This window comes from Nycticebus coucang, chromosome 3, assembly GCF_027406575.1.
Source record: "Nycticebus coucang isolate mNycCou1 chromosome 3, mNycCou1.pri, whole genome shotgun sequence".
In the NCBI taxonomy this organism is placed as follows: domain Eukaryota; kingdom Metazoa; phylum Chordata; class Mammalia; order Primates; family Lorisidae; genus Nycticebus; species Nycticebus coucang.
This window is the reverse complement of record NC_069782.1, coordinates 149801372-149813854: the sequence shown is the minus strand read 5'-3', so window position 1 is coordinate 149813854 and position 12483 is coordinate 149801372. Positions and strand designations below refer to the sequence as shown.

The 12483-nt window shown below is 43.4% G+C and overlaps 1 pseudogene; it reads left to right on the top strand.

The window, feature by feature from the left end:
* Window positions 1–7858: 7858 nt before the first annotated feature.
* Window positions 7859–8525, top strand: LOC128581760 (40S ribosomal protein S26-like; annotated as a pseudogene).
* The last annotated feature ends 3958 nt before the right edge of the window (window positions 8526–12483 follow it).

Here is a 12483-nt window from a genome sequence, read left to right as displayed (position 1 = left end):
GTACGGTGAGGGCCTAGGAATTGGCCCCAATGACTCACCTGAAATAAAGCCCCAGTGTGCTGCTTTGAGGTCTGCAGCCGTCTTCCCCCTGTACCGCCTCATTATTATGCACTTTAGTGGGTGTGATTTGAAAGGGCACATTGTTTCAGAATCAATAAAGGGCTGAATCCGTGGAGTGCACTGAACGTCTGAGCTCCAAGTACCTCCTTATCACCAGTGCACAGTAGCGGCGAGGTCCAAATAAAACACATTACGGAGCTTTGTTGATTCTCCAGGACTAGCAGCTGTATTAATAGAGCTCTTTATACCCATTCCCTTTATGAACCGAGTTTTCTCACTTTCATTTCTCTGGGAACTTCTAAATAAAGCTCTAAATTCAGCTCTTGCTGAAGAATGACAAGGGTATTTGAGTTGAACAGTTGAACAGAAACCATTTGCTCCACGGAGATCATACTTGCAAAATAGGGGGGGGGGAATAAAAGACTACCCCCATTCTAAGAAGGAAGGGAGGAGTTTAATTATTTGCTTTATTGCATGCATTCCATAGCATGGTTAAATTTATGATAGTGGGCTGATACATTTAACATTAACTTCACGAGACGGTTTATCTCTAAATCTACAATTAGAAGTTTTTTAAAACAAATTCACAGATGTTTTTGCACTTAGAATCTTTCTAATTGTTCATTAGATTTAGCCTGTGCATGGATATGGTACCAGAGCAGTTTTGAAAAAATCTGGATTACGGGCAGTGCCTGTGGCTCAAAGGAGTAGGGCGCTGGCCCCATATATTGGAGGTGGCAGGTTCAAACCCAGCCTCAGCCAAAAACTGCAAAAAAAAAAAAAAAAAAAAAAATCTGGATTACCAGTATTATGCCATCATTTAAAACTCTTAATAAAGTTCTTGCTTATTACCCACTTTCTGTTATGGAGTAGGGTGTTGTTATTACTGCCTGGTGGGCACTTTGAGGATGAATGTAGTTTCAAATAGCACCAATTCTAGCAAATTCAAAATGACCTTGTTTAGAAATGTGTTCGAAAAAATCCCATTTTATAGACCCATAGGCCCCTATCCTTGTAAGTATGTTTTGCTTGCTTTATATACTGTTTAAATATTTTATGAGTCAGTATAAAAAAGTGACTTTTTAAAAATAAAAAACTGGATTTCTAATGTCAGAGTGGCAGCATTGGGTCTACTCGGAATCCACAGTCCCCTCCACTTCTTTCGTCTCTCCATCCCTCAGCTGCCAGTTTGCCATTTATCAAACACTGGTGTGTTTTTTGGAGTAGAGAAATATTTCTCTGTCTTCATCAAATGTGGAACTATAGGAAACTGCCCAGAGCGTATGCTGAGCCAAATGTGGTGCGTGCTGCGTTTCACGGTCCCACGACTGGTCGTCGGGCTCACTGGCAATACTTGCTGGGCCCTTGGATTCGTTTGCATTTATCACCTTAGACTTACATCCCCAAGCTAGAAGTACCTCTTCTGTGAGGTCTCAGCTTAAATGTCCTCTCCTCACACCACCCTCCCTGATTCGCCTGTGGGATTATCCGGCTGTGCTCTGTACGGCCGGAACAACATCCACACCTCCGTGTCATGGAGCATTTACTCATCTGCCTTTGACTCTGAGTTCTATAGAGTCAGAACTTTCTTTTCATTGCCATACCCTGCTTCTAGGACATAGTAGTTGTGCAATAAATGTTTTTCAAAAACAATGAATGATGTCCCCCTCATCTGGATTTTGGATAAAAGTCAAATGTAATGACATTTCATTTGAGTCCTTGGAACAACCTTTCAAATCAATTCATCATGGAAACTGGAAAAGGACCTTTTCTTTTACTTCTAGAGCAGTTGGTCTGAGGAACTGTCTGAGAATACTCCTGAAGTAAGCACGTCAGTGCTACGTACCGGCTGCTGCTCTCAGGGCTGCAGGTGCTGTGGCTCCGAAGCTTTTGCTCTAGTAGTGAAATGCAAACAAGAACATGCAGAACAAACAACAAATGTCCAGATACTGACAAACAGGTAGGTGGATTGGAGAGTGGCGGGTGGCCATGGCGGCTCTGTGGTTGGTGTTGGTCAGGTAATGCCTTCCTTACCTACAGCCTCCCACCTGCTATTTGAAGTGAGATTTGACACCATCCTTAGGAAGATTTGGAGGAAGAGTGCTCCAGGTATAGCAAAGAGCAAGTGCAAAGGCCCTGTGGTGACAGCAAGTTTTGTGTGTAAGAGGGACCTGCACAAAGCTGAAGTAGCTGGAAGAACTTAGTATGAACTGAGGTCAGAGAAGGAGCTGGGCTAAGGCAGGAGCGTGGATTTTTTTTCTGTTCCCAGAGGTGCTATGTGTTTCCCAGACATATAGGCATGACATTCCTCTTGAAAGACTGAGTGGAGTCCTGGAGGACTTGTGGGTATGAGAATTTAAGAGACCTTTACTTGAATCTCTCCTTTACCCCTTCTTCCAAGTGTGACCTTGAGCAAGCCTTTCATTTCTCTGAGCCTTAGATTTCAGCTGTAAAATAGGATTAATGCCTTCCATGGGATTTATTCCTCCCTCTGTTCATTCATCCCACAAATACTTACCGCATTTCTACTGTGTATGAGGCCTTGGATCAGTATCCAGGGCCTAAATCCTAGGTCTGTTCTACCTATTATCTTCCCTCTAGTGTCCGTACTACCCCAGCTGGGGAGAGCCAGACCCTTCTCCTCATGCCAAGGCCCCTAGGAGGGTACTTTGCTGCCCAGTTTTTAAAAATGATGATTTGATGATATGGATTTGCTAACTGTAGGATAGGTATTCATCTCAGCACTGGGTGCCCTCGTGTGACTTGAGTCAATGCTTTACCTTTCTTGGGCATTTATACCCTTTTTCCTCCAGCAGGGGAGGAGGACTTTTATTTGTTGTCCAGGGAGCCTTTCTCAGGGAGCAGGCGCTGCCTTCACCTACATAGCAGATTGGCCTTAGTCTTAAGGAACTTGCCTTATTCCACTCTATTACTGTTCTTGAGAGATTAATAATTAGCATTTTTTATAACTTGAAACAAGTGAAGAGGACTCTCTAGTTTGTGAAGGGGAAAATTTGGGGTGTGAGTGGATGCCTCTGAGGAAAGTATTCACCCCTCCACACCTCCCTCGGCACACAGGCTCCCTGGCACATCCTCCCTGTCTCTCTGGAGGCTCCTGGACGACTCCTGTGACATTGATACTCAGAGCCACTATCACCTCCTCTGAGCAGGGGAGTCACAGACTCACTTCATCCCATCAGACCTTGGCTTTTACCTGTGTGTTTACTTGTCTGGTTGATCTCTTTAATCTCTGGAAGGAAACTTGACTTGTTCCAACAGATTTCCACTCCCCAAACCTGTTGCTCCTCTGTGTTTTCAATCTCGGCGAGTCTCAGCACTGTTTCTCTCATTCCGGAAGCTGCGGAATGGGGAATTCACCACTGGCAAACACCCTTCCCTTCTCCATCTCCTCCCCATATGGAACCTGACATGGTTTTAGCTCCAAAGTACCTCCAGCATGTGCATGGTCTTCCCCCCACACGCTAGTCTAAGCTACTGGAAGAACAGCTTCCTCCGCTCCCTTTCACCGCAAAGCAGCCAGAGTGGTCCCTCCAGAGGCAGATCTGATCCTGTGACTCCAGCACCTAACACTCTGCAACTGTCACTTGTTCAGAATGAAAATGGAATTCCTTAACTTGGCCTCCAGGGCCCTATCGAGTCTGGGCTCTTCCCTCCTCTGTAGCCTCTTCGTGGGCTACGCTCTCCCACACTCGCTCTAGTGCAGCCACGCGAGTCATCTTCCTACGTTGTGGGCTCTTTGCCCCTCATACCCCCCGTCTGGAACCCTCTTAGACTTCCTGTTTGCTTGGGTGAGTCATGTTCATCTTGGGGTTCTAATTCCTTATCGCTGCCCAGGCACGTCTTTCCTGGCTGGGGTGAATCCTCCCAGGAGACCACGTTGTAGCCTCCCATAGTTATGTTGGACTGTTTATCTCTCCCCTCCACTAGCCTGTGACTCTATGGGCACAGAACACTACCGATTCTTGTCCCCGCTGCTGGTACAGTACGTGGCATTGTAGATTGAGCAGAGATCTCCTTGCCAAGAGCACTCAGGGAATATTAACTTCCCCTGTATGTTTTAGAGGGTGTGATCATGTCAATCCCAGATAGCTGGGTAGGGGTAACTGATCTAAAGCCGTCACCATCACTATCGCCACCATCCTAACTATTATTGGCCCTGTCACCAGTGTCATCAAGTATGACCACCAGGTCATCATCACTATCACCTCTTTCAACACCACCATGGTAATTTTAGTCCTAGCAGCACAGTAAGACTAGTTGGTTTTTCCCATTAGGGACATAACTGGTCATTTATTATTTTCTTGGGAACATCTGAGCTCTGATGAAGTTTGCCTCAAATATTGATATTATGTTGGTTTTTGTTGATTTTTTTTTTAAACTAAAAAATATAGTGCTTTGCTTTAGGCCTCATAGGATTTGGATCCTTAAATTGGAAAATATAAAAATCCTTCCAAGGTTAAGAACTAGGATCTCATTTACTCATTCAATAGACATGTATGGAGTAAGCTACCGTTTTGGGGACACCTATATCCCAGGTTAGGGGCATACAGGCCTTCTTGGAGCTTATATTATAGTGATAGGAAATGGGCAACCAACAAATCAGAAAATATATGTTAGGAATATAAAGGTTATGATGAAAACAAAACAGAGTATAGGCTCTAAAAGAGCCAGAAAGACTCTTTTAGATTGCACAGTGTATTAGCTTTTTTGCTGTGTAACAAGCAATGTTAAAATCTCAGTGGCTCAGGATAACAAAGATTTATTTTGGGCTTCCTCATTTATTCATGGGCTCCTCATTCACCTTGGACAATTGGCAATCAGCAACTATCTGGGCATGTACTTCTCAGGGTGGGTCTCAGCAGAGCAGGTGGCTGATCGACAACTCTCTGGGCACGTGCTTCTCAGGGTGGGTCTCAGTAGAGCAGGCGGCTGATCAGCAACTCTCTGGGCACGTGCTTCTCAGGGTGGGTCTCAGCAGAGCAGGTGGCTGGGCGGAAACACAGAGCAGCTCCTGAGACTTCAGCTGAGACCTGGCCCATGGTCACTTACACTCCCATTTTTCTAGCCAAAGCAAATCCTGTGAGTGGTATCAGTGGAGAGACACAGCTGCTCTGCCTGCAGTGAGGGGTCTGCAAAGACACCAGGTGAGGGTATAGACATATTACCAGGAAACAGAGCTTGGGAAGCCCTCAGTGTAGGTGACATTTAAACTGAGACCTAGACAGAGAGGGTGAACCAGCCCCACCGTGATCTTGCAGCAGAGCAGCTTTGGAGGAGAGGATGAAACAAAGAATCAGGTGGGGCTGGATGGGTGTGAGCAAGAGGACACTCGGAGAGCGAGGCAGGCGCCTGGTCACGTGGGTCTTAAGAATGGGGGTGACATGTCTATACTTTCAAAAGAAAACTGGCTGTGTCTGGTCTCTATCACTGCCAGGTAAGGCTAACAGGGCAGGCTAGCTTTGAAAACCTTCAAGAAGGATGACCTTAAACTTTAGAGTCTTGTCTTTCTCTAAGGATTTCAAGGGGACCCCAGTAAACTGCAGGGCAGTGTAGTCCATCTCCAGCCCCCCGTCCTGTTGCAGAGTGTGGGCTCTCTGTTTCCTGTCCCCGAGAGCCTCTTGTCCTAGAGAAAGATGGAGTCCAGGGTAGGCCCCAGATATGTACACCAGTCTGACACAGTCTCCTCCTAATTCAGAGCAGAAGCCTCAATAAGGAATCACTTTAGAAGAAAGGCTGTGCTTTAATTTATTGTTTTTTCCCTAAAGTTTAAACATTCTCTGCACTTGAGTGGCTGTTGCTTATGCATCTGACTTATTTAGGCAATTTACTATTGTGTGTGTGGTCCAATCCAGCCTGTTTTAGTAAAGTGTATGTTAGATGCTTGGAAATTATCCAGTGGGTTGTGTGTGTGAGTGTGTGAGTGTGTGAGTGGGATATTAGATGGGGAAGAGGAAGTGAGAGGGGAGGAGGGAGAGGAATGGAGAGAGAGGGAGAGCGAATTCTAACTAGCATCTCAAGCAGGCTGTTCACAGACGAATAGAACACATTTAACTTGAAGAAACGATTCTTTTTTTAAATTTTGGCTATTGTCAGTCATGTGGCAAGCACACTGACATGGTTTAAATTAGCCTTGAGGAAGCAGTATACTCCAGAGCAGTGCGTGACTAAATTATTAAGAACAACCCAGGGGGACCAAGCACGAAGCCATCTCAGCGAATAGAAGAAACTTTGGATGGTGCTTTTTTTTTTTTTTTTACCAGCTGTGTCCCTGGTCACTGAGCCTAATGTGTAACAGTTTGCCATGGACTATTTTGGGAGAAACAGTCATTTGATCAAGGGTACAGCTTTGGTTTGAAATTTTGTTTGGATCACTTGCCAGGAAATTGGGGTCCAAAAATTAAATATGAAAAATGTTAAGAGAATTAGAAACTAAGGCAGGGAGTTCTGTTTGCCAGATTTTGACTATTACTAACCTGTCAGAAAATAGTATTGCCAAGTGAGTCTGTCATGTTAATAATATATTATTTGTTCCTATGCTGTAATTTCTACAGAGTTCTTATGGATAAGTGGAAATATTGGAAGATTTAGAAGTAAAAGGGTCAAGATGAAACCTTGGTTTGTTACTTGTGAGGGTGTAGACATTGGGCCGGTCATCTAACTTCTTTGTGCCTTAGTTTACTCATCTGTAAACTGGGAGTGGTGGGGCACATCTCACCTCCCCTGTTTTTAAGAAAAATAAAAGAGATCATGTTTGTGAAAAGGCCCTTTTAAGCTTTCAAGTACGTGCCAACATGTACGAAAACTTTTTTCAATGGTATCTATGAGCTGAGGGTCACCATTGAGCCCTGTAATTATAGAGAATTAGGAAATAACAATGTTAACATTTCGGAAAATCCCTGGGGCTGTTTAATTGAATAACCAAAGAAATTAGGGCAAAGTGTCAGCTCTAACCCTTGGAGAGTGGATTTGGAAGATGGTGGGAAACATTATAACCGTAGGCAAGGAAAAAGGCAACGGGAACGAATCTGGGCCAGGTCTAAACCTGATACTGTTCTGAGTCCCATAAGCTAATAAAGTACTTTGAGCCCTTATCTCATTCTCATTTCCATATATTATAGGCCATGAGCTTGGGGTGATCATCAGTTCCTTCAAAAGAAAGAGAAGCCGATGAAGGTGAAGAGTATGTACAGGCGGGCTGGGGCAAGGAGGTGCGTACAGCGGGCGGGGACGGAGGCAGGTGTGACTCTGCAGGGCAGACACCCTCCTCATCTCAGTCACATGGGAGCCGCCCAAGCTCTCACTGCCTAGCACGACATAATGATCAAGGATCTGTTTGTTGCGTTGATAAACAAAAGACTTAACAGAGACAGAAGAAAGAGCTGGGAGTCTAAATCAGACTCTGCTTCTCCTTCAAATTCCAGCAGAAGTCCCCCCTCACGGGCGTGCCCTTTCCCCCAGCAGGCATCCTTTCTACCTTGATTCCCACAGATTGTACCATCAGGAGAATCTCTGGGCCTTTCTGTACCCAACTCTCAAGGTCACTTCTTTATTCAATCAGCCCTTATTTAAAAGAAGAGATTTTTGCTTTTTCCCTAGTGCATCAGCTGCTCTTCAAAGAAGAAAGAGGGTGTCTCCATTCTTATCGCGCTCATAGCCTAGATGACAAGATTGTCATAAAACCCAAAGAAGATGTGAAAATGACCAAGAAAATTGTACAAGATGCTCAACATCTTTAGTCATTAAGAAAAAGTAGCTCTTTTGCGTCCTTGCTTTGAAGATGACAGAGAAAAGACGGAACAACGGTTGTGCCAAAAGGGGTCGTGGCCACGTGCAACCTATTCGCTGCAAGAACTGAGCCCGATGCGTTCCCAAAGACAAAGCTACAAAGAAATTCGTCATTCGGAACATAGTGGAGGCCGCGGCTGTGAGGGATATCTCTGAAGCGAGTGTCTTCGATGCTTATGTGCTTCCCAAGCTCTATGTGAAGCTACATGACTGCGTGAGTTGTGCCGTTCACAGCAAGGTCGTCAGGAACCGTTCTCGGGAAGCCCGCAAGGACCCAACACCTCCACCCAGATTTAGACCTGCGGGTGCTGCCCCAAGACCTCCACCAAAGCCCATGTAAGGAGTTGAGTTCTTGAGCACTGAAGAATAACTATCCTTTGGGAAAAAAATAAAATGGAAATTATACTTAAAAAAAAAAAAAAGAAAAAGTAAATGGGAAACCACTCCACTCCCACTAGGATGGCTCTGGTATATAAAAAAAGGAAAGCAGCAAGTGTTGGCAAGGATATTGAAAAGTGGAAGCTTCATGCACCCGTGCTTGTGGAAATGTAAAATATTGCACTGCAAAAAACAGTTTGAGAGTCTCCTCAAAAAGTTAAACGTAGAAGTTGCATAAGATCTAGTAATTCCACACCAAGGGATATAGCCTAAAGAACTGAAAACAGACATTTAAACAAAAATTTATACACAAATGTTTATAGCCGCACTATTTACAATGGACAAAATATGTGATCATGTTAAATATCTCTCACCGGATGAATGAAACAGAATGTGGCCTCTCCACACAATGGGATATTATTCAGCCACGAAAAGGAGCAGAGTGCTGACGCAGGGACCTGCCACCACGTGAATGAGCCTGGAAAACACCATGTTTAGTGAATGAAGCCAAAACGAAAACGGCTCTATATCGAATGATTCCATTTCCGTGAAATGCCAAAAAACGTACATCTATAGAGACAGAAAGACCAGTAATTTCCAGAGCTGAGGCACATGGGAATGAGGAGCGACTGTGTAATGGGTACAGCTTCCTTTTGGAGCCATGCAAATTTCTCCAATTCATGGTGATAGATGCACAATTATGCAAATGTACTTAATGCCACTGGATTGTATATTTTAAATGATTAATTCTATTTTCTATCAATTTTATCCTAAAAAATCAATTAAAAAAAAACTAGTCATGGTTAAATGAGGAGATGTGTGGTCCAAGTGCCATGGGGACAGAGGAGCCCCTGTGTGGGAGGACGGGGCAGGTTTGGGGAAGGAGGCGACCTCATCTGGACTTCAGACTTTCAGAGGAAGAGAATGTGCTCCGGGTGGAGAGAGGTATGAGTACGGACGCGCTAACGAGGATGTGTGTTTTTAGAACATAAATCTTTCAAGGTTGGTGGATAGAACAGCCTGGAAAGAGTGTTAACAAACAAACAAACAAAAATCAAAAATAGCAAACTAACAGTTACTGGTCGCTCAGGACATGCCAGGGAGCATGCTAAGGGCTTTGCATCAATCAGGTTATCTGATGGTTTCCCCCTCAGATTTATCTGTGTCAGAGAACGCAATTGTCCAACCTTGCATGGAATCCTCATTTGCATAATTATATGCAAGCACCAAATAGAGGTGGGCATTTGCAAAAAGGTGAGCGCGAAGCTGGCATCCCTCCTTCTTAATGTCACTTTAATAATATCCAAAGTGTATTCAGGAATGGCAGGCGAAGCTTTGCTCTTGGAACCAAACATAAACGTGTGTTACTCATCCTGTGTATCAGGAAAGACAGTTGTGCTGCTTTATTTTATAATTTTAAAAATAGGTAAAACATATTTAAACAGATCTAGACTAAGCTTTTGTGGGTCATAGGTTCAACAGAACATAGGTTGAAAACCTCCAGTCATATTATCTGATCAGATGTTAGTTGGTCTTATTCAATCATTTCACGTAAGAGTTTGAGGAGATTCTGATCTTATTCCAGGCCACATTTATTTGGAGTCCTTTCTCAGTATGTTACCCATAATACGTGTTCAAAAAATGATTGTTCAATCAATCACAGGCTTTTCCCTTGTCTTCAGATAGAACCACCACAAATCAAATTTGATGAATGATCATCTGTCCAGATTTTATATACTTCTATAATGTCTCTTTATGAGCAATTTCACTTTTGACTTTTGTAACTGCTGGAGAATTCTTTATAGTTCAACATCCCTCATGCCATCTTTTTTTTAAAGTCCATTTTAGAATCTTTTTAGGTATATAAAAAATTGCAAAGATAATAGAATTCTTATGTATCCCACACCCATGTTCCACTATTAGGAACATCTAACATCAGTGTGGTCCATGTGTCCTAACAAAGGAATCAGTTTTAACATATTTGTATTAAACATGTCTATACATGATCCAGACTTAGTCTTCACCTAGTGCCCCTTTTCTATTCCAGAATTCCATCTAGGGCACATTTCACGGTTGTGTTCCTTAGGCTCCCCTCATCCTTGACAGTTTTTCAAACTTTCCTTGTTTTGAGGACCTTGATAGTTTTCAGAAGTACTGGTCAAGCATTTTGTAGAATGTCCTTCAATTGTGATTTCTTTTCCTGATTTTTTTTCATATTCAGTCAAGTGTTACGGGTTTTGTCATCATACTGTGTCTAGGGTGCCTGCTATCGACAAGACTTAGCACTGTGGACAGTGACTTTGGCCACCTGGCTGGGCAGCATGTGCTAGGATACTCCAGTGGAAAGCTGGTGACTTTTTCCTCCTTTTCATTCATAAGCTGCACTCTTGGGAAGAAAGTCTCTACATAGAATGTACATTGGAGGAGTGGAACGTCATGTTCCACCTCCCAGAGCTTTATCCTAGTAAGAAAAATCTCCCCTTTCCCTTCTCCACTTAGAAGGGCATTTGGTCAGCACAAAGGGAGCATTATCCACCTGGGGATGTTCTGACATTTCCCTTCAGCTCAGACTTAAGGCACAGTGTCTCACTAACAGTGGTGCTAGTGACATTTTGGGCAGAATACGTCTTTGCTTTGTAGGGGCTGCCTGTTTGTAAGAGGATGTTTATCAGCATCCCTGACCTCTGCATACCAGATGCCAGCAGAGTCTTGCACCCTCAGGTGAGACAGCCAACAGTGCTTCAGGACATTTCCAAATGGACATTCCGCTCCCCTCCAGCTCCTGGCTCAGAACTACTGCCTATGGTAAATCACAGTGCTCTGATGCCATTGTGAAGACAGATCGTTCTCCAAATTATATATGTAGTAACATAAAAATATTCCTTTTCCAGGCACAAAACTATTATACTCTAGTAAGAATGCTCCCATTCATGAATTAAACTTGATAGGACTTAGGATATATATATATATATATATATATATATATACACACACACACATATATATAATAAATTATAATATATGATTTATTATATATATATAATTTATTGTGAAAATTGCCCAATTCCAGAGACTTAGAGCACAGAGTAAATGGTTGTGCCCCAGGCATGCAGTTCCTATGGAATACAGCATGCCAGGCTCCCCTCGGAGTTGTGTGGGCAGTGGCCCTGAATTTTCAGATCCTAAAGAATCTGAAAAAACCTAGTATGCTCCCCCTGCCACTTTTTTATCAGTCAGGATGAACAAGGTTATGTCATGATAACAAACATCCCCTAGATCTCCATGCTTTCAAACTTGAAAGATTTATTTTCCATTCACCTTACATGTTCTGGGAGGGTCAGACATGACTCTGTGTATTTAATCAGAAACCCACATTCCACCCTAGCATGTGTGTTTACAATCTTCATGGCAGAGAAGTGAGTGCTGCACCATCTGACTCTGGTAATCACGCCTTTCTGAAAGGAACCCTCATTATGCATGCTTTTCATCGGCTAAACCAAGCTATAAGTGGGGCCATGCCTAACTTCAGGAGGGCAGGGAAGGACAATCCCACAATGTACCTGGAAGAAGGTGACTCAGAGTATTTGTGAACAGCCCTCATGACCACCATCGCCTTGAAATGCAAAAAGAAAAAGGAAAAAAAAAAGACAATATCATGGCTAAGTTGTTATGTGGGATGGCACCTGTGGCTCAGTGAGTAGGGCACCGGCCCCATATACCTAGGGTGGTGGGTTCAAACCCAGCCCCGGCCAAACTGCAACAAAAAAAAAATAGCCAGGTGGTGGGTGCCTGTAGTTCCAGCTACTCGGGAGGCTGAGGCAAGAGAATCGCCTAAACCCAGGAGTTGGAGGTTGCTGTGAGCTGTGACACCACACTCTACCGAGGGTGATAAAGTGAGACTCGGTCTCTAAAAAAAAAAAGAATAAATATACGAATCATTCATGGGATGCCTTCTCACCTTGCTGACAAGACCTCAAAGATATTTGTTAAATAAGATGAGTATCTCAAAATATTCAGAATTTTTTTAGGGAAAAGATGTTACCAAAGGAGTTATCAGCATAATAAATGTTCCCACCAAGTCTAAAACAAGATTTGGGGTTGGTTATGTGTGAACTGTGACTCTCTCACTTAATATCACTTAATATCTACAATGATTTAATGTTAACATTATCCCTGTTAGAGAAGGCTGTGGAATAGGAGTTTTGTGTGAAGAATACCGTATGTGTGTCTCTGGGAGAA